We start from the raw sequence: 23583 nt of genomic DNA, 5'->3' as shown, positions 1-23583 counted from the left end.
CAGACATCTATTTTATAACTGGACGTTTGTACCTTTTGACTCTCTTCACCCATATTCCCCACCCTGCTCTGTATCTACGTGTGTGTGTGTGTGTGTGTGTGTTTAGATTTCAATAAATGAGATCATGCAGTATTTGTTTTTCTCTGACTCATTTCCCTGAGCATAACACCCTCAAGGTCCACTCAGGTTGTCACAAATGGCAGGATTTCCTTCTTTTTTTATGATCAAATAGTTTTCCATTCCACACACACACACACACACACACATATATACACACACCACATCTCCTTTATCCATTCATCCATGGACACTTAGCGTCTCCACGTCTTGGCTGTTGCATAATGCTGCCTCTCCTTCTGTTTGTCAGCTGCTGTAGTACCTCATTGCACAGAGACCATAGTTTCCATAGTTTTGATCACCACTGCCCTGCTGATGGGCTTTAGGTTTGTTTCCAGTCTCTCTGTTTCTTTCTTTTCTTTTTTTTTTTTAAATAGCTGCACTGGCAGAGCCTCCTTGCCTGCCGGCTCGCAACTCTCACAAGTGTCCTATCTTAATAAATCTATATCTTGCCTATCGGAAAAAAAAAAAAAGGCTGCACCTGTAGTACGTGGAAGTTCCCTGGCCAAGGATTGAATCTGAGCTGCAACAACACTGGATGATCCTTTAACCTACTTTCCCAGGCTGGGGATTGAACCCGTGCCTTTGCAGTGGCTCCAGTGGGATTCTTAACCCACTGCGCCACAGTGGGAACCTTCTGTTTCGAGGCTTTTGAGGACAGGTTGTTAACGAACCCCCAAAGGTGCCCTCTCAAGATAGCCAGAGTTTAAACTCTGACCTCAAACTAAAATGTGTGGTTTCGAGCCTCTCGAAAATGGATGGACTCATGTTCAAGACCAGCCCCCTTCCCTCAGTGAATCCCGTGCTGCTTTTCTCCAGTGTTAGAATGGATCACGCACCGTATGGAGTAGCAGGTGCGTGTGTGTCGGGGCCTTGTGGTCCAAATCAGTGCTTTACACTTTGTGGTCACCCATGTCTCGGTCAGCTCACACCATGAGAGCCTTTTGGCACAGGGAGCCCAGCCAATTCACAGCCCCCAATTCATGCCCCTCTGGGCTCGTTGGGTGTGTTGGGGGTGGAGTCACTCAAGATATTAAGTTTTCCTGGGAGGAGGATACATACAAATGAATTAATATAAGTTGCAGGTGTGGGGGTGCTGGGTGCTGCCTCTGGCTGTGCTACACAGCGGAGGTCACTTGTCATGGGTGCTCTGATGGCTGCATTAGCATTTTCTCCCACTGTCCCTCACTAAACTGTGAACTCCAGGAAGCCCAAGGTGGAGACTTCATTGTCCCTGCAATTCTCACAGCCTTGGAGGTATGAACCCCCTAACCCCCCCTACACTCCCCATCCCCCTGCGATGCTGAGCGCTGATCACCTGCCAGGGGCTTGCTCGGCGCCTTAGTCAATTACCTCACTTAATCCGTGTGATGACTCCCTGCAGTAGGTGCTATTGTTATTTTCAGGTTTGGGGTGAAGAATATGAGGCACAGAGAGGCCAGGCAACCTGTTCAAGCCACACAGCTTCTAAGTGGCAGGACTGAGATGGTGAACCTGGTGGTTTGGTCCCAGAATCTGCCCTCTTCGCCGCTCTGCTGCCTCGTGGCCTTGTCTCTTTGTCCTGGAAAGTGAGGGAGGTCAGCTGTTTACCTTAACCTGCACTTTAGCCAAAGTGGGATCTGGGTCTCTTTGCCAGGACTCACAGTCCCCTTTTGCTAAAGTGAAGGCGAAGCGCCTGGAGACCCTTCCTCCTTCCTTTCTACTGCTTAGCTGTTTTGACCGTGGGGCCGTGTCCTGATGTTTTTGTTTCTCCTCCATAAAACAGGGACAATGGTGCTGATTGCATGGGGCTGTCCTGAGGGCTCAGTGAATCAGCACTCATAAGGAGCTGACACATCACCAACACTCAGGGCGTGTATGCTGCTTCCATCAGCCAGGCCATGGAGTTGGTCTTTTAGGCTCTTGGTACTCAGAGTAGGATGCGTGGACCAGCAGCCTGGGCATCACCTGAGAGCTTGTTAGAAATGCAGAATCCCAGGCCTCCCCCAGACCAGTTGAATCAAAATCTGCCTTCAGAATCCCCAGGTCATTTGCATGTGTGTTAAAATGCCTGAGAACTCTGCTCTATGGCAATGACTTTCTTTTTTAATTTATTTTTATTTATTTATTTTTGCTTTTTAGGGCGGCACCTGTGGCATAGGGAATTTCCCAGGCTAGGGGGTCGAATCGGAGCTACAGCTGCTGGCCTATGCCATAGATCACCCTGCATCACAGCTCCTGGTAATACTGGATCCCCAACCACTGAGCAAGGCGGGGGATCCAACCCGCATCCTCATGGATACTAGCTGGATTCGTTTCCACTGTGCCACAACAGGAACTCTGAGTTTCTTTCTTTCTTTTTTTTAAAAATAAATTATAGTTAATTTACAATGTTGTGTCAATTTCTGCTGTACAGCAAAGGGACCCAGTCTTACACATATATGTATATATACACATTCTTTTTCTCATATTATCTTTCATTATGCTCTATCATAAGAGACTGGATCTAGTTCACTGTGCTGTACAATTAGAGCTCACTGCTTATCCATTTTAAATGGATACGTTTGCATCTGCTAACCCCAAACTCCCAGTCCATCCCACTCCATCCTCCTCCCCTTTGGCAACCACAAGTCTGTTCTCCAAGCCTGTGAGTCGGTTTCTGGTCTGTAGGTAGGCTCATTTGTGTATGGCAGTGACTTTCAATCACTCTTCTCCATCAGACTCCCAGGCCTGACTCCTGACCTTCCCACCGAGGTGCGAGGGATGAAGCCAGACAAGCCAGTGTTACCGGTTCCTTCAGCCTCTTCTGAAGCTTGGAGACCAGCCAGGCTTGGGAATCCAGCTGTAAGAGCCGGCAAAGATGAATCAATGAAACAGGTTCTGCACTTTTGATGTGACAGGGCTTGGCTGGAGCGCCCAGACTTTTTATCTTTTTCTAGGTCTGCCTTTCGTCCTTACCCACCCTGGCCTCTTGAGCAATGACGCTTTGGGGACTCGGGAAGGAAGGGAGGCCAGAGCCAAGAGTGCCACCCTGTGGCAGGAGCCTTGCATTACAGTCCAAAACGCCCCCCAGAGTAGGGACTGAGCGATTTCTGTCTGGGATTATAGGATAGTGACAGCTATATATTATTGAGCCTTTCCAATCCATCTGACACTGTGCCAGGTCCTCCTCATGGATTAGTTTATTTGAAACACACAACAAGAGTATGAAGTAGGTGCTTTTGTTTCCCCCATGTTGCAGGGGAGCAGAGATGGATAGGGATGAAGGGATTTGCTTAGGGTTGCTGGGAGGTGAAAGCTGGAGCTGGGAGGGAACTCAGGGCAGCCTGGCTCCAAAGCCAGCAATTCTAACAGTTCTGATATATATTCTGATATATTTCCTCTGTGGCAAGAGAAGGCGGCCTTTCTGATGTAGACTGGCAATTTTATTTTATTTTATTATTTTTTTTCACTTTTTAAATTTTTTTTTTTGGGGGGGTGCCGCACCCATGGCATATAGAAGTTCCCAGTCTAGGTGTCGAATCAAAGCTACAGCTGCCAGCCTACGCCACAGCCGCAGCAACTTGGGATCCACCTCTCATCTGTGACCTACACCACGGCTCATGACAAAGCCAGATCCCCAACCCACTAAGCAAGGCCAGGGATCCAACCCACAACCCCATGGTTCCTAGTCGGATTTGTTTCTGCTGTGCCACAACAGAAACTCCCGTAGACTGGCAATTTTAGACTATTTCCGGACCAATGTTATTTTATTGACTAGAGCCAGGCAATGAGTGCTAGGCCAGGAGTCAGAGACAAAAGGTCTGGCAAAAGAGCCCCTCTCTCCTAACCAGGGACTCAGAAGTCACTCACCTAATCTTTCTGAGCATGTAGGAGAGGGGCAGGGGATACTATTTGAGCTGTTAATCTTACAGCATCTTTGTAGGATCCAGGGAAGCCATTGGGAAACACAAAAATGGATTTAAAATTGCATGGCTGTGGGAAAGGCTAGGGGGTATCTGATATTCTTGTGGGAATAAAAGGTTAAAAATATGTAATTTTCCCTAGCGCCTCAAAGCAACTGCCTCGGTCGGAACAGATATGACTATGCTGGGTTAACAATAAACCGTGACATCTCAGCAGCTGAAAGAACACACAATCTTTCTCATCAATGCTACGGGTCCACTACAGGTCAGCCAGGGCTCTGCTCAGCTTAATTACTCAGGGGCCCCGGCCGACAGAGGCTGCCTCTCAACAAATGATTCTAAGACCCTGCAGGCAGTGAAGAGCCTGGGGACCACAGATCTCTGCTTCTGCACAGCCGTGACATGTGACACTCACATTTCATGGGCCAAAGCAGGTGGCGAGGCTGTGCATGAGCTCAAGTGGATGGGGGAGGTGCAGCCCTGCCATGTGCTCCAGAGACCGCTGAATGTTTGTGATGAGTAATTTCCTTCTTTCCTCCCTGCTTCTCTTCCTGCCTTCCTGCCCCTTCTTATTCACTGAGTGCCTGCTATGCATAGATGCTGTGATTCAAGCTAGGATTATAGGATAAGACAAAATTCCCGTCCTCAAGGCACACACAATCTCAGGGTGAAGTTAGACCTCTGACACAGGGAGTCCCCATTGTGGCTCAGTGGAAACAAATCTGACTAGTATCCATGAGGACACAGGTGCAATCCCTGGCCTCGCTCAGTGGGTTAAGGATCTGGCATTGCCGTGAGCTGTGGTGTAGGCCAGCGGCTACACCTCTGATTTGACCCCTAGCCTGGGAACCTCCATATGCCTCGGGTACAGCCCTAAAAAGATAAAAAAAAAGTCAGACACAGGAAGCATGGGGAGATCTGTGAGCCCAGAGAAGGGGCAGCCCACTCAGCCAGAGGAGCAGTTAGGGAAGGCTTCCTGGAAGAGGTGGTATTCAAGTCCTCAAGGACAAGCCAGAGAAAAACTGATGAAAGAGGCAGCGGAGAGCTTTTTTTGGCAGAGAGGGCAGATGGTATAAAGGTATGCAGGAGAGCTTTTTGGCCGCAGTGAAAAATTTTGTAGTCTGGAGTAGGATGGAGGTAGATGAGAGAAAGAGGCATGGTGGGAGCTGGGGCCCAGCTGCATAGGCCGGTGGACCATTTTAGAGTCTGGATTTAGCCTGAGGCAGTGGGGCCATAGAAAGATTTTGAGCAGGGCAGCGACCCCTACTCTGTGGGGTAGGAGGGGCGAGAGCTGGTGGCAGAAAGAGTTAAGAAGCTATTGTGGAGTTCCCGTCGTGGCTCAGTGGTTAACGAATCCAACTAGGAACCATGGGGTTGCGGTTCAGTCCCTGGCCTTGCTCAGTGGGTTAAGGATCTGGCGTTGCCATGAGCTGTGGTGTAGGCCACAGATGTGGCTCGGATCCCACGTTGCTGTGGCTCTGGTGTAGGCTAGTGGCTACAGCTCCGATTCGACCCCTAGCCTGGGAATCTCCATATGCCGTGGAAGCGGCTCAAGAAAAGGCAAAAAGGGAAGCTATTGTAATAGCTGGGGGGAGAGGATGGAGAATCACCCTTGGGCAGAGTCGGGAGAGGAGGATGCTCAGGTCTGACAGGAGGTGCCCAGGGCCAGGCTACAGGACTTTTTTTTTTTTTTTTAATTAAAAAAATTAAAAAAAAATTTTTTTATGGCAGCATAGAAGTGGAAGTTTTTCCTGCAGCAGATGGAAGTTCCAGGCCAGGAATTGAATCCGAGCCTCAGCTGCAATCAGAGCCCCTGTCGTCAGTTTATTAACCCACAGCACTATAGCAGGAACTCCTACAGGACTTGTTTTAAATCAAAAGTGGGGGCAACACCTTAGACATGTCTGAGTTACGAACTGCGTGGAACGGATGATATTTATATATTTTTTTTCTTCTCACAGCTGAAAGTTGTGCAGCATATGGAAGTTCTCGGGCTAGAAGTCGAATAGGAGCTCCAGCTGCTGGCCTCCGCCACAGCCACAGCGACACAGGATCTGAGGCCTGTATGTGACCTACACCCCAGCTTGTGGAACACCAGATCCTTAACCCACTGAGGGAAGCCAGGGATCGAACCTGCATCCTCACAGACACTACGTCATGTCGTTAACCACTGAGCCACGACAGGATCTCCTGGGACCCCTGCCTTCTTGCCTGGCCTCCCAAGATGCCTTACACACCTTTCCTTTGGACAAGGACCAGTGGGTCTGCTGTTCATGCCTTCCTAGTGCCAGTTGTAACCATGTGATTCTTGGGTTGTTTCAAATGCATTTGGGATGTTCTCAGAAACTCATCTGTCTTTTTGTACTTAACCAGTCTTGGCCGCGAGCAATGTCTTCAGCTGTTTGGACCTGTGTCTTACGTGTTGCTTTCTTCTCTTTCTGATTTCATCTGCACAATTTAACTTTTCCTTTGAGATCCTTGGCAATCTGATTTTCCGTGCCATTGTCCCCCAAGTCTAGGTCCCCGTTCTCGCCCATCCTGCACTTACACCCTTTCGTGGGATGAATTGCATCCCCCTCCCCATTCATACATACAGGACCTCTATTTAGGGACAGGAACTTTAAAGAAATAATCAAAGTTAATTGAGGTCATACGGCTGGGCCCTAATCCTGTGTGGCTGGTGTCCTTATACAAGGAAAAGATTGGGACACAGACACACACAGAGGGAAGACTTTATATGAGGACATAGCAAGAAGATGGCAACTACAAGCTAAGGAGACAGAGTTCCCGTTGTGGTGCAGTGGAAACAAGTCTGACAAGTAGCCATGAAGATTCGGGTTCGATTCCTGGCTGCGCTCAGTGCGTTAAGAATCTGGCTGCTGTAAGCTGTGGTGTAGGTCACAGATGTGGCTTGGATCCTGTCTTCCTTTGGCTGTGGTGTAGGCAGGCAGCTGTGAGGCAGGCCGGCAGGTCAACCCTTAGCCTGGGAATTTCCATATGCTGCAGGTGTGGCCCTAAAAAGAAAAAACAAACAAACAAACAAAACAAGCCAAGGAGAAATCCACCCTGCCAACGACTTGATCCCAGACTCACAGCCTCCAGAACTTCAAGGAAATACATTTCGGCTATTGAAGCCTTCCAGTCTGTGGTAATTTGTAATGCCAGCCCCTAGCAAACTAATATAAGTCCCTAAAGCAATAACCTCAATAACCAGACTGGGCATATATAGTGGAAGCTTTAATATTTAAACAGTGGGGGCTCACTGTGGAGAACAGTATGGAAGTTTCTTAAAAAGCTAGAAATAGAGTTACCACATGATCTGGCAATCCAACTCCTGGGCATATATCCAGACAAAACTGTAATTCAAAAATGCACATGCACTCCTATGTTCACTGCAGCGCTATGCACAATAGCCGAGACATGGAAACAACCTAAATGTCCATCAACAGAAGCATGGATCAAGATGTGGTCCATACATCTTTGGCTGCCCTAAGGCATGTGGAGTTCTCGGGCCAGGAATCAGATCTGAGCTATGGTTTCAACCTGTGCCACAGCTCTGGCGATGCTGGATCCTTTAACGCACTGTGCGGGGCCAGGGATCGAACCTGGCTCCTGCACTGCGGAGAAACTGCTGATCCTGTTGGGCCACATCGGGAACTCCTAATTTACACTTTCTTGATGACTAATGATGTTGAGTATCTTTTAATGTACTTATCACCATTCATATGCCTTCTTTTGTGACGTGTCTACTCATTTTGGGGGGACCATTGTCTTACTATTGAGTTGTACGAGTGGTTTTTTTTTTTTTTTAATGTTTATCTGGACACCAATCCTTTAGCAAATATATGTATTACAAATATTTTCTCCCACTCTGTGACTTGCTCTTTTCTTTCTTTCTTTTTTTTTCTTTTTCCGCTTTTTAGGGCCATGCTCAAGGCATATGGACGTTCCCAGGCTAGGGGTCAAACCTGAGCTGTAGCCACTGGCCTACACCACAGCCACAGCAACGCAGGATTTGAGCCTCGTCTGCAATCTACACGACAACCCACTGAGCAAGGCCAGGGATCAAATCCACATCCTCATGGATACTAGTTGGATTTGTTTCCTCTGTACCATAAGGGGAACTTCTGCTCTTTCATTTTTTATAAATGATATCTTTAGAAGAGCAGGAGTTAAAAATTTTTTTCTTTTGCCAAGTGGATTTTCAAGGTCTTATTTTCACATTTTTTTTTTTTTGTGGTTATCTATTTGTTCACATAACATGCCCCAGTCCCCAGCCTTCCTCTGACCAAGTCTCTCCTACTGTAAGTATTTCACCACATTGCGTGGGAAGGATCCATCTGTTCCCCTGACTCGCTCTCAGTCAGCAATGCCAGCGGGGAAGTGCCTCGGCTCTGACACCGCAGCTGGGGAGGCTGCCAAGGGATGGGGCCAGGGAGGGGCCAGAGCTAAATCCTGGGTAAGCAGGGTAGGCTTATGATGGGGCCCTATTTTTACAACATCTGAGACTGTGAATCTAAATAGAAACAGCCTCTTCTTTTTCTATGCCTTTTGATTGAGTTTAATTCATCTACATTTAAAGTAATTGCTGATAGGGAAGGACTTACTTTTGCATTTAGTTATACTTTCTGTACATCTTATGACTTGTGTCTCATTTCTTCCCTTACTTTTTGTGTGTGTGTGTGTGTGTGTGTTTGGGTAATGCACATTTGATTCTCTTACTTCTTTTGTGCATGTTTATATATATTTTCTTTGGATTACCATGGAGATGACATATCATATTCAAAAAACAATTTAAAATGAGAACATCTCTTTTGGAGTTCCTGTTGTGGCTCAGTGGTAAAGAACCCAACTAGTATCCAAGAGGATGTGGGTTCGATCCCCAGCCTGGCTCAGTGGGTTAACGATCCGGCGTTGCCATGAGCTGTGGTGTAGGTTGCAGACGTGGCTCAGATCTGGTGTTGCTGTGGCTGTGGTATAGGCTGGCAGCTGCAACTTCAGTTCGACCCCTACCCTGGGAACTTCCATATGCCACAGGTGTAGCCCTAAAAAGACAAAAGACAAAAAAAAAAAGACAGAATATCTTCTTTTCCGGGGGTGCTATGCCCACAGCTTATGGAAGTTCCCAGGCCAGGGACTGAACCCAAGCCACAGCAGTGACAATGCCAAGTCCCTCACTGCTAGACCAGCAGGGAACTCCTATAAACAATCTCTTTTAGTTTAATTTGGTACTTTGCAGACAAAGACTCTACTCCTTTACGCTTCTGCCTTCTACTATATGTTATTGGTGTCACAAATTACGTCTTTATATATTGTGTACCCATAACAGAGATTTACACTTTTTTTTTTTTTTTTTCTGCGCCCATGGCATGTTGAAGTTCCTGGGCCAGGGATTGAACCTGCACTGCAGTTGCAGCCTGTGTCACTGCTGTGGCAATGCTGGCTCCTTAACTTGCTGCACCACATGGGAACTTCCAAGATGTACTTTTTTTTTTTTTTGTAATGTATTTGTCTTTTCAGTCCTGTAGCAAACAAGAAGTGAAGTTCCAGAGTCTTAAGACAAAAGCTTAGGTTTCTGATGGAAATGCTATAAAATTGGGTTGTGATGATCATTGCACAACTCTAAATGTAATAAAATTCATTGAGTTAAAAATAAAAAAAGGTGGAAGCTTAGATCATTAATTAAATTAATTAATTAATTTATTTTTTTGCTTTCTGCTTTTTTGGGGCCACACTCCTGGCATATGCAGGTTCCCAGGCTAGGGGTTCAATCAGAGCTACAGCTGCCGGCTTGCACCACAGCCACAGCAACACCAGATCCAAGCTGTGTCTGCAACCTACCCCACAGCTCACCCACTGAGGGAGGCCAGGGATTGAACCCACAACCTCATGGTTCCTAGTCAGATTCGTTTCTGCTGTGCAATGACGGGAACTTCCATTAATTTAATTTAAATTTAATTTAATTTTTTTTTTTGTCTTTTTAGGGCCACACCTTCAGCACATGGAAGTTCCCAGATTAGGGGTCAAACTGGAGCTGTAGCTGCTGGCCTACACCACAGCCACAGCAACACCAGATCTGAGCTGTGTCTGTGCAGAGTCTGTGATACTAGTCAGGTTCGTTACTACAGAGCCATGACGGGAACACCCAGTTCATTAATTTTAAAGCATCTGAAACTATAAATTCCCTTCTCAGTAGTACTGTTTTAGCTGTACCTCCCACATTTTCATACGTTGTGGTTTCATTTCCACTAGATCCAAAATTTTCTTCTTAGTATTGTAGGTTTTTTTATTCATATGTTTTTTAGAAAGTATTCTTTAATTTTCAAATATTTGGGGGATTTTCCACAAATTGCTATTGATTTCTGATTTAATTCCATTGTAGTTAGAGAAAATAGTCTTATATAAAATAGTCTTATATTTCAATTCATTTAAATTTATTGGGACTTGTTTTCTGGTCTAGTATGTAGTTTGTCTTGTTGAAAGGTCCAGGGAGTTCCTGTTGTGGCTTAGCAGTAATGAATCTGACTAGTATCCATGAGGATGCGGGTTCAATCCCTGGCCTCACTCAGTGAGTTAAGGATCAGGTGTTGCCGTGAGCTGTGGTGCAGGTTGCAGACATGGCTTGGATCTTGCATTGCTGTGACTGTGGCATAGGCAGGGGCTACAGCTCCAATTCGACCCCAAGCCTGGCAACCTCCATAGGCTGAGAGTCTGGCCCTAGGAAAAAAAATTCCATATGCCCTTGAAAAACTGTATATTCCACAGTTGCTTGGTGAAGTAGTCTATAAATGTCATCTATGTCAAGCTGATTGAAAGTATTAAGTATTCTGTAGCCCTATGGATTTACTGTCTACTGTTATATAAATTATTGAGAGAAGAGTGTTGAAATATCCACCTGTAATTGTGGATTATTCTATTTGTTTTCCTTTCTATTACTTCTTGCTTCATATATTTTGAAATTCTATTATCAGTTGCATTTGAATTTAGAGCCATTACATATTCTTGATACATTGATCCTTTATTATAGTGAAACATTCCTTTTTTTTTTTTTTGTCTTTCTAGGGCTGCACCCAGAGCACATGGAGGTTCCCAGGCTAGGGAACTACACCACAGCCACAGCAGTGCCAGATCCGTGCCGCATCTGCGACCTACACCACAGCGCACAGCAATGCTGGATCCTTAACCCACTGATCAAGGCCAGGGATTGAACCTGCAACCTCATGGTTCTTAGTCGGGCTCATTAGCCACTGAGCCACAATGGGAACTCTGAAACATTCATTTTGAATGCCAAACACCTATAGTAGTAGTCCTTGTTCTTTTTTATTTGTTCTTCTAGGGCCGCTTCTGCAGCATATGGAGGTTCCCAGGCTAGGGGTTGAATTGGAGCTGTAGCCCCTGGCCTATACCAGAGCCACGGCAACGCGGGATCCGAGCCTCGTCTGTGACCTACACCACAGCTCACGGCAATGCCGGATCCTTAACCCACTGAGCAAGCCCAGGGATCGAACTCTCAACCTCATGGTTCCTAGTCGGATTCCTTAACCACTGAGCCACGACGGGAACTCCAAGTAGTCCTTGTTCTGATGTTTACTTTGATTGATATTAATATAGCCATTCCATCTTCATTATTGCTAGTGTTTGTATTATACAGAGAAGTATAATACAAACACTATGTTTTATTTTATTTTATTTATTTCATTTTATTATTTTTTAAGGCCACACATGTAGCATATGGAAGTTCCCAGGCTAGGGGTCAAATGGGAGCTGCAGCTGCTGGCCTTACCCACAGCCACAGCAACGTGGGATCCAAGCAGCATCTGCGACCTACAGCACAGCTTGCCACAATGCTGGATCCTTAAGTCACTTAGCGGGGCCAGGGATGGAACTTGCATCCTCATGGATGCTAGTCAGATTCACTTCCACTGAGCTGCAATGGGGACTCCTCTATTTTGTTTTTGAAGAATATTTTTGTTTTTGATTTCATGTATAAGTGATACACAGTACTTTTCTTTCTCTGTCTGGTTTACCTCACTTAACTTGGTCCATTCGTGTTGCTGCAAATGGCAGAATATCCTCCTTTCTCATGGCTGAATCATATTCCACTGTGTGTATATTCTACGTCTTTTTTATCCATTCATTTGTTGGTGGGCATTTGGGTTGTTTACATATCAATTTTGTAATGTTTTCAGTCTTGATTTTCTCATTTTTCCTATGCTTGCCTCTCCTCTGGGGTTTTAATTTCATGTACATTAAAATGTTTGATATGGTTCCATAGGTTACTAGGGTTCTGTTCATTTTTTCAATCTCTTATTGTTATTGTTCTGTACCTTATTTTGCATTGTTTCTGTTGTTATGTCTTCAATTTCATGGTTCTTTTCTTCTGCAGTGTCTTTTTATTTTGGCCCCACCCATGCATGGCAGCATATGGAATTTCTTGGGCCAGGGATTGAATCTGTGCCACAATGGCGACTGAAGCTGCTGCAGTGACAGTGCCAGATCCTTAACCCATTGCACCACAAGGGAACACCTGCCATGTCTAGAATGTAGTTATTCCTATCCAATGAAGTTTTTTCTTGAAATATTGTACTTTTCATCTTTGGTATTTCCATTTGATTCTTTTTTATAACCTCAACTTCTTTTATTTTATTTTTTGTCTTTTGTCCTTTTAGGGCTGCACCCGAGGCATATGGGGTTTCCCAGGCTAGGGATCTAATCGGAGCTACAGCTGCTGGCCTATGCCACAGCCACAGCAACGCCAGATCTGAGCCACATCTGTGACCTACACCACAGCTCATGGCAATGCTGGATTCCTAACTCACTGAGCAAGGCCAGGGATTGAACTTGCGTCCTCATGGATACTCGCCAGCTTCATTAACCACTGAGCCATGAGGGGAACTCCCTCTTTTTTTTTTTTTTTTTTTTTTAATGGCCCTACCCATGGCACATGGAAATTCCCAGGCCAGGGATTGAATCTGAGCTACATCTGTGATCTATACTGGTGCTATGGGCAATGCCAGATCCCTTAACCCACCGTGCCAGGCCAGGGATCAAACCCACATCTCTGCAGCAACCGAGCTGCTGCAGTCAGATTTTTTTTTTTTTTTTGTCTTTTCCAGGGCCACATCAATAGCATACGGAGGTTCCCAGGCTAGGGGTCCAATCGGAGCTGTAGCCACCGGCCTACGCCAGAGCCACAGCAACGCGGGATCCGAGCCGCATCTGCAACCTACACCACAGCTCACGGCAACGCCGGATCCTTAACCCACTGAGCAAGGCCAGGGATCAAACGTGCAACCTCATGGTTCCTAGTCGGATTGGTTAACCACTGAGCCACGATAGGAACTCCTGCAGTCGGATTTTTAACCCACTGTGCCAAGAGGGAACTCCACTTCTGTCCTCATTATGTTAATGCTTGCCTTTAACTATTTTAAGCATTTTGAATGTATTTGTAAGAGTTGTTTTATGACCCTTGTTAATTACATAATTTCCGTCATTTCTACATCTATTGATTTTTTTTTCTTGTCATGGATCACATGCTTCTACATATGTCTAGTAATTTTTTATCAAATGCTGAACATTGCGTATTTTGTGTCACTGAGTGCTGCATTGAGTGTGTCAAGTTAATTTCTTTTTGTCGTTGTTGCTGTCATTGTTTTTTCTTTTTTGGCCATACCGATGGCATGCAGAAGTTCCTGAGCCAGGGATTGAATGTGACCTGAACAGTGACTTGAGCTATAGCAGGGACAATGCTGGATCCTTAACCCACTGAGCCACAAGAGAATTCCTGGCTTGATTCTTTTGAGGCTTATTTTTAAGCTCTTTAAGGGTGACATTTGTTTAACCTTTCCTCTAGGATTACTTTAGCCTCACTACTAAGACACTATATTTTTTGCCTTTTGCTAAAGACTCTTTGATGTAGGAAGGTCTCTCCATTATTGCTGGTGGAAAGATGGATGATTCCAGGTGCAGGGTAAACTCTGGGAATTATCTAGCTTACAGCCCTTCAGTAATTATTCTTGCCCCAGAGTTTGTCCTTTGCCCAGCTTTATGGAGTTTCACCACACGGAGCTTGTTATTTGGACAAAAAATCAGCTACTTGGAGGTCAATTTATAATAGCTCCCTCCTTCTTAACATTCTGCCCCCACAAATGTTAGCTAGCTCAGCTCCCTAAACTCTGATTTCTGACTCCTCAATTCAACAATACCCACTGTGCTCTATTCAGATTCCCCTCCCTTTGCTGCAATTCAGAAATTGACTCCATGCAGAAAGTTGGGTGATCATGAAATTCATTTTATTTCCCTTCTCTCTGGGATCACAGTCATTTGCTACCTGTTGTCCAATATTTGAAAAATATGTTTTCTATAGTTTACCAGTTGTTTATGGTGGGGGGGGGGTTAATCTGGACACGATTACTCCCTCGTGGCTGGAAGTAAAAATGGGGCTGGCATTTTTGACCCCTTTCTTTCCTTGTAAAATACCATCTCTCAGGTTAAGCTGTTGATCACCCCCTGCTTATTCTTTTTTTTTTTTTCTTTTGTGTTTTAGGGCCATACCCACGGAATATGGAGGTTCCCAGGCTAGGGGTCGAATCGGAGCTGTAGCTGCCGGCCGACGCCAGAGCCGCAGCAACGCAGGTTCTGAGCCAGGTCTGTGACCTACACCACAGCTCACGGCAATTCCAGATCCTTAACCCACTGAGCGAGGCCCGGGACCAAACCCACGTTCTCATGTTGCTTGTTGGGTTCGTCAACTACTGACTTGGCCACAATGAGAACTCCCCCCCTTTTTTTTTTTTTGGCCCCCTGCTTATTCTAAAGGCTGCCTCCTTTTATCGATCAATTCATCTGCTCAGGACATTCATATTTCATTTCTTTCTTGTTTTGTTTTGTGACCTCCTTGCTCAAAAATATTTAGCGATTCCTGGAGTGAATATATGTTGTTTTCCTGCTCTTTTATCATTTCATTTAGGACCCATCCTTCCTCCGTTACATTCTTTTTTTTTTTTGCTTTTTGCTTTTTAGGGCCACACCCAGGGCATATGGAGGTTCCCAGGCTAGGGGTTGAATAGGAGCTGTATCCACCAGCCTACACCATAGTCACAGCAACGCCAGATCTGAGCCGCAGCTGCAACGTACACCACAATTCAGTGCAATGCTGGATCCTTAACCCAATGAGCGAGGCCAGGGATCGAACCTGCGTCCTCATGGATTCTAGTCAGACTCATTTTCACTGAGCCACGACGGGACTTCCCCCTTTGTTTTTATAGTAAAAATGTAGCTTTAGGAAATCTGTTCCCTAACTCCAGATTTCCCTTATTGGTCCTTTGTGCTGACATTCCTATAAGGTGTGTGATTCATTGCTTATCAAAATGCTGGTCAGAGCATCTCTGTGGCAAATGTGGCAAGAACTCAGGAGAGGGATCTGGGGTGGTGCTCCTAGCTTCCCATTAGCTGTGTGATATGCAAGGTCTGTGCATATGTTTTAGTTCCTTCTCTCATAAAGAGGGGAGGAAGTAGGAAGCCCCATGGTATCAGGAAGAATTAGATTTAATCGCACAGAACCAAAACCCCAAGATAAGACTACTTTGAACAGAAACTTCCCCTGTGGCTCAGTGGGTTAAGGATCTAGCACTGTCACTGCTGTGGCATGGGTTTGATCCCTGGCCCAGGAACTTCTGCATGCCATGGGGGTGGCAAAACTAAATAAATAAATAAAGAATACTCTGAACAGATAGAAGTTTCTTTCTCATGTAAATTAAGGCTGAAGGTAAACATGTAGGTTTCACAAAGTATTTATTTATTTATTTATTTATTTATTTATTTATTTATTTATTTTGTCTTTTTAGGGCCACACCTGCAGCGGCATATGGAAGTTCTCAGGCTAGGGGTCGAATCAGAGCTGTAGCTGCTGGCCTACACCACAGCCACAGCAGCATGGGATCCGAGCCGCATCTGCAACCTACACCACCACTCATGGCAATGGCGGATCCTTAACTCACTGAGCGTGGCCAGGGATCGAACCCGTGTTCTCATGGATACCAGTCAGATTCCTTACTGCTGAGCCACAATAGGAACTCCCTTCACAAAATATTAAGGGAACCGTTCCTTGTCCCCCTTTCCTCCACCATTGTAAAATATGGTTTCAATATTAAAGGTACTCCTCTTTCTCTCTCTCTCTTTTTTTCTTTTTTCTTTTTTGGTCTTTTTAGAGCCACACCCAAAGCTCTAAAAAGAACCCCCTGGAGGTTCCCAGGCCAGGGGTCCAATTGGAGCTGAAGCTGCCAGCCTACGCCAGAGCCACAGCAACATGGGATACCAGCTATGTCTGCAACCTACCCCAAAGCTCATGGCAATGCTGGATCCTTAACCACTGAGCAAGGCCAGAGATGGAACCCGCATCTTTATGGATGCTAGTTGTGTTCACTAACCGCTGAGCCACAACGGGAACTCCTAAAAGTACTCCTCTCTTTATTGAAGTCAGCTGGACCTATGATGCAGCCTCAATATGTTATTCCCACCCAGGTACTTGGAGAAATGGTTTGGTAGAAGGAACAGGCATTTTTCTATGTTGGAAATTTTCTCCTCAGAAGGAAACTTTCCTTTGCTACTCTTGTTCACCTCCGTTAGCAGAAGCTGTCAAAATAGAAAGTTGAAAGCTCTCAGAATTTTCAAAAAAGAGGAGGGTATGATTAAAGGCTATGCAATAGTAGCAACTACGAAGAGTTGCAAGTTTTTGTTTTTTTGTTTTGTTTTGTTTTGTTTTTTACTTTCTGCAGCATATGGAGGTTCCCACGCTAGGGGTCTAATCAGAGCTGTAGCCACCAGCCTACATCACAGCCACAGCAATGTGAGATCCGAGCCATGTCTGAGACCTACACTACAGCTCACGGCAACGCCAGATCCTTAACCCACTGAGCAAGGCCGGGGATTGAACTTGAAACCTCATGGTTTCTAGTCAGATTCATTTCTGCTGAGCCACAATGGGAAGGCCAAAAGTTTTTTTTTTTTTTAGTGGTCACACCCACAGCATATGGAAATCCCTGGGCCAGAAACTGAATCCGAGCTGCAATGCTCAGATCCTTTAACCCTCTGTGCCAGGCCAGGGATTGAACCCGTGCTTCCTCAGGGACCCAAGCGGCTGCAGTTGGATTCTTAACCTACTGTGCCACAGTGGGAACTCTGTAATTTTTTTTTTTTTTTAATCAGCTAGGAAGATGGTGCTTTGCTTGAAATGGTTAGGCTTGGTCACGTTTGTGAGGATGGCAAGGAAAGGGAAGATACTGAGATGCCAAATGATTTGGGGGCTCTAGGAATACAGGCAAAGAAAGGACCAAACTTCACATAGCTGTCTGGCATGTCCAAAGCCGGCTTCTCACCATCTGCCATGATTCTCATGGTTCCTCTAGTATCATTCCATGGCCTTTTTTTCTCCATGTCTTTATCATTCCCAGCCTGATTTGTTCTCTACTCCCCTAGTCCTTACCTCCTCCAATATATCTTCCTATCAGAAAAAGAGAGTCTTCCAAGGACACAATTTTCATTATGTTGCGTTTCTGTTTTGGTGACTTCCCCCTTTTATTTTCTTTGTTTCATGGCGGCTGTGTTTTAGTACTAGGAATGTTCTCTTCAGGAGCTATGGCCCCCAGGGTCCTGGAATGATGTAATTTAAGAAATGAAGACAGGAGTTCCCATTGTGGCGCAGTGGTTAACGAATCCGACTAGGAACCATGAGGCTGCAGGTTCGATCCCTGGCCTTGCTCAGTGGGTTAAGGATCCGGCGTTGCCGTGAGCTGTGGTGTAGGTTGCAGATGCGGCTCGGATCCCACGTTGCTGTGGCTCTGGCGTAGGCCGGTGGCTACAGCTCCGATTCAACCCCTAGCCTGGGAACTTCCATATGCCGCGGGAGCGGCCCAAGAAATAGCAACAACAACAAGACAAAAAAAAAATACAGCGGAAAAAAAAGAAATGAAGACAGACTGGACAGTTGGACTCTTAGGAGATTTTCATTGATAGTCAACATGCAACGTGTCTTTGGCACTAAGCCATGCCGTAGTTCACACCTGATTCGCAGCATTGGGATGGTCTAAGTTATTCTGTTTTTGTTTGTTTGTTTGTTTGTTTGTTTCCTTTTTAGGCCCGCACCTGCAGCATATGGAGGTTCCCAGGCTAGGGGTTGAATCAGAGCTACAGCTGCCAGCCGACACCACAGCCACAGCAACATCAGATCCGAGCCATGTCTGCAACCTACACCACAGCTCAGGGCAACACCGGATCCTTAATCCACTGAGTGAGGCCAGGGATCGAACCTGCATCCTCATGGATACTAGCCTGGTTCATTAACCACCAAGCCACAGAGGGAACGCCTAAATTATGCTGTATTGACAAACATCCCTGGGCAATGCGGGCTGGCCAGAGGCGCTTCTCTACACAGACACTCGGTGAACCAGAGTCAGCATCTTCATGTAGCTGCATCACCTGGACCACGGGGTTCTCTCAGTCTCCCAGGTAAAAGGAGGCACTGGAGAGTCTGTCCTACGAGTCAGGTCTGCTCTCATAATCAGAGGAGAAGCCCCCTGAGGTAGGGGCTGTGATGAATAACTAACTATTCATCTATTCGTTCTTTCTTTTTTGTTGTTGTTATTTTATTTTTTTAAATATTTTTATGTATTTTTTAATTGTTGTTTCCCCAATACAATTTTTTTTTCCTATTGTACAGCATGGTGAGCCAGTCACACATACATGTATACATTCTTTTTTTCTCCCATTATCATGCTCCATCATAAGGGACTAGACATAGTGCCCAGTGCTACGCAGCAGGATCTCATTGCTAATTCATCTATTTGTTCTTTCTCAGGAAAACTCAAGTCCTGTCCTTTGCTACCAGAATCCTGAGCAATGGGAAATGGGAACTGGAAACTTGCCTCCAAAAGCAGAGGTCTCTGGTAGGCTGACCTGGGTAACACGGACCAACCTGAAAACTCAGACTATCTGGAAACCGAAGTGGGGGTTGGGTCCTGCTTTGCTGATGGGGTCCCTTTGTGTGAAGACTCAGTTCTTATCATGGAGAAGAAAGGCTGATCCATTCCACCCCTTCTGGAACCAGAAAACTCACAAGAGGGGCTGGTGTAGAAAGACAGCTCTAGTCTGCAGTGCTTGGTACCAGGCTGCCTAGTCCTGTGCCAGGGCTGCCACGAGGGAGAGGAGGCAGGTGGTGAGGAGGGGGGCTGGGTCTCAGCACCAATCTCCTACCCCTCTCACCTCCTGTGCATGGCTTCCCTAACCCAGGGTCTCTGTGCTCTTCTCCCCAATAGTGTTTTCTTGCCCAAGAGATGCCTCCTTCCTGGGCAAGCAGAGAAGAGGGTGGGACAAGGAAGTGGCTTTTGAATGTCAATTCATTAAGTCAAGGCAACCTATTTATTAGTGAAATTTAAAATGGTCTTGAACATCGCCCTTGGGCCAGACAGTCCCCACAGTTACCATAGCAAAACAGGGGTAAATAGGAAATACCTCATGATATAACAGGCCACCACTGGTTCTTTTCCTAATGAAATCTGCATCTTTTCAAAATCAAATCTGCTTGGCTGCCATCTCCTGGCGTTTGCTGGTAACAACAATGATGAGGATCAGACAGCAGTCGTGGTGCTTATTTGGTGTTTGCTATGAGCCAGTCCTAGTGCTACATGCAACGCACCATTGAATTCTCACAACACACCCAAAAATGTGGATGTCAGTGCATGCCATTTTGTAGGCAGGCTGACTGGGGTTCAGAGAGGTGAAGCGGCTCACCTAAAGACACACAGCAAGGGAGTTCCCTGGTGGCTCAGTGGGTTAAGGATCCAGTATTGTCACGGCTGTGGCACAGGTTCGGTCCCGGGCCGTATGCTGCAGGTGACTTCCATATGCTGCAGGCGTGGCCGCACACCTGAATCAAGTTCTGCTTGGACTTACAGTTCTAGGTCCTCCCCATGCCTTCTTGAGGAAAACGTAATTTTGAAGACAAGGAAGGGTTTAAATGTACCTAAAAGAGGTTATATTTAGATTTCAATAATAATGATTTTAATATTCATAATCACAATCATATTGATCCGACTACTAAGAAAGCATGAACTCATGTGCCAGATGCTTATTCTAAGCATTTTACATTTTTCCATGCATTGAATCTTCATGACTACATTGTGAGGCATATACTATTATTATCCCCATTCTTCAGATAAAGCAGCTGAGGCTAGAAGTTTTCCATCTAGTAAATGGGTCCTGGCTGGAATTGCCCAGGCTGTGTAGATAATAATAATGGCATACCCACAATTATTGCAATTATGTATATTAATAAATAGGGCTGTGTGTGTATTTAATAATTATATACACAGCCTGAAATGCTGAAGTGGCAGGACAAAGAGGCAGATTTCCCGGGGGGGGGGCTTTTAAAATTCATCTTACATCTATAATTTGCTTCATGTGACTGCACACATGAATGGAAGATCCACGAGGCAGAGATCTTTTTTGTTGTTGTCGTTTCCTGATATTTCTGCATTCCTGGCTCAAGGCTTGTCATACAGAGGGTACTTGGTAGCTCAGTGCCTCTTCTGTCTTTCCTTTATGGAGGTATGTGGTGGTTATACGGTGGCATGTGAAAAAGCACTGGGCTGGCAGGCAGACCTGGATTGGAGCTCTGCCCTGACTTACCTTCACGGTCACTGCCTTCAATCGCTGTGAGCCTCAGAGGGGGATGGAGCAGTCCCTGTGCTGCCTCCCTCTCTGGGCTGCTGTAAGGATTTGAGGCCAATGGGCTGTGAGAGAGCAGTGAAGACCCTAAGGTGCGTTGTCTGAGTAAAAGCCCTGGCTCAAGGAGTTCCTGTCGTGGCTCAGTGGCTAATGAATCCGACTAAGAACCATGAGGTTGCAGGTTCGATCCCTGGCCTTGTTCAGTGGGTTAAGGATCTGGCATTGCCTCGAGCTGTGGTGTAGGTCGCAGATGTGGCTCGGATCCCGCATTGCTGTGGCTCTAGACCCCTAGCCTGGGAACCGCCATATGCTGTGGGAGTGGCCCTAGAAAAGGCAAAAAGACAAAGATAAAAATAAAAGCCCTGGCTCAAGACATGAAAGCAACCTAAATGTCTACCCACAGGTAAATGGGTAAACAAAATATGTTTTATACACACACACACACACACACACACACACAATGGAATATTACTCAGCCATAAAAAAGAATGAAATAATACCATTTGCAGCAACATGGATGGACCCAGACATTATCATACTAAGTGAAATAAGCCAGAAAGACAAATATCATATGACATCACTTATATGTGGAATCCAATAAAATGATACAAATACCCTTCTATACAAAACAGAAATAGACCCACAGGCATAGAAAACAAATTTATGGTTACCAAGGGGGAAAGGTGGGGGAAGGGATAAAAATTAAGAGTTTGGGATTAACATCTACACACTACTATACGTATAAAATAGGTAACCAATAAGGACTTACTATATAGCACAGGGAACTATATTCCACATTTTATAATAACCTATAAGTGAAAAGAATCTGAAAAAGAATATATGTTTATATATATATAACAGAATCACTTTGCTGTGCACTTAAAACTAACACAACTTTGTAAATCAACTATACTTGAATTATTTAAAAAAAAGCCCTGGAGGTGTTCTTGTTGTGGCTCAGTGGAAATGAAACCAACTAGTATCCATGAGGATGTGGGTCTGATCCCTGGCCTCACTCAGTGGATTAAGGATCTGGCATTGCCATGAGCTGTGTTGTAGATTGAAGACTCTGCTTAGATCCTGCGTTGCTGTGGCTGTGGTGTAGGCCAGCAGCTGTAGTTCTGACCGACCCCTAAGCCTGGGAACTTCCATATGCTGAGGGGGTGCGGCCCTAAAAATACCAAAAAAAAGGCACACACACACAAAGCTCTGGAGTGGCTCATCAGGTGAAGGATCTGGTATTTTCATTGCTGTGGCTCTGGTTACTGCTGTGGCACAGGTTCAGTCCTTGGCTTGGGAATTTTGGCATGCTGTGGGTGTGCCCCCCACCAAATGCCTTGGCTCGTTTGGTTGCTTTGGTGTAAGGAGCAAGAGCAGTACCTTGCAAAGGTCACTTCAGTAATGAGGTTTTACAAGAGGATGCTTGTGGGGGAAAAAAAAAAAAAAAAAAAAGGAGAGAGAGAGAGAGAGAGAGAGAGTCAAGACTTGGGCTTGTCCCGGGAGTTGCCGAAGTAGGTCAGAGTCACAGTTCAGGGACTGGAAAAGCTTGAGCCCTTTCTACTGACAATATTCTTTTGGCCCTTCCGTTGGAATTTGCAGATATGCTGCCTTAAGGTAAAGTAATATCTCATAATACTTGCTTTTACCATTCCCGCCACCACAGACATCCTTCTTCCCTGTGCCCCGAGTCTCTCACCCCCTCTTAACCCCCAGCTGTTTTTCTCCTCCGGATGGCTTTTGCTTCTGCATAACTTCACCCCTCCAGTGTGTGTCTACCCTTAGGAATTAGGTTTTAACCACAAAATATTCTCGATCAAGTTCAGGCATAAGGTCTGACAATCTCCACTGTCTCCATATTCTATTTTTTATTTTTGAAATTTTTTTCCTTTTTTGGATGCACGCTTGGCATATGGAGGTTCCCGGGCCAGGGACTGAATCCAAGCTACACCTGCAGCAACATCAGACCTTTAACCCATTGCCCTGGGCTGGGGATCGAACAGGCACCTCCACGGAGACCTCCTGGATCATGAACCTGCTGCACCACAGCAGGAACACTATTTTGTCTTTTCTAGCAGAGACTTTCTTTCCCAGACACCTCATGGGCCAATGTCCATCCCTGGTTCAATCACAGGTGGCGAGGGGCTCGGGCTGTGTCTTCATTGGACTCTGTCGTGGATCAGTCACTTTCAGGAAACCCAGCCACCGTCTTGTGAGGCCACTCAAGCAGCCCTGTGGAGAGGTCCATGTGATGGGGAACTGAGGCCTCCAGCCAAGAGCCGGCAGCAAAGTTCCAGCTGTGGGAGTGCGCCTCTTGGAAGCAGGTGCCCCCGTCCACAGTTAAGCCTTCTGTTGACTTACTCCCTGCGGACGTCTTGATTGTAACCTCAGAAGAGACCTGAGCCAGAACTGCCCAGCTACGTTGCCCCTGAATTTCCAACTCACAGAAACCATGAAAAGTAATAAAAGTTGACTCTAGCTTTAGGCCACGAAGTTTTAAAGGAATTTGTTTTTAACTCATGAGTGAGTCTTAAGGAAAAAGGCATGCCCAAGCAAGACAGCAGATTATGGTATTACAAGGCCTTCGAGTCTCTTAGAAAAAGCGGGTGGTGCTGCTCTTTTCTATTAAAAAAAGAGGTGTAGAAAGACCCAGGCTTTTAGGAACTTTGGCTTCCTCTGGATCCACCCAGATATATTTTATTTTAAGTTTTGGGTCCCCTTCCTTTCCAAGCAATGCCTAAACTTTTGCATATGAGACTTGGTGAATCGGAGAATTAAACCTATGTTGTGATTCTGTAGGTTGCACAATTAAGTCTTGGGTTTGTTTTTTGTTAAGGTGTGAGCTGCAGCTGCAAGAAGCAAG

This window comes from Phacochoerus africanus, chromosome 8 (assembly GCF_016906955.1).
Source record: "Phacochoerus africanus isolate WHEZ1 chromosome 8, ROS_Pafr_v1, whole genome shotgun sequence".
Classification (NCBI taxonomy): Eukaryota; Metazoa; Chordata; class Mammalia; order Artiodactyla; family Suidae; genus Phacochoerus; species Phacochoerus africanus.
This window is presented reverse-complemented; position numbering follows the sequence as displayed.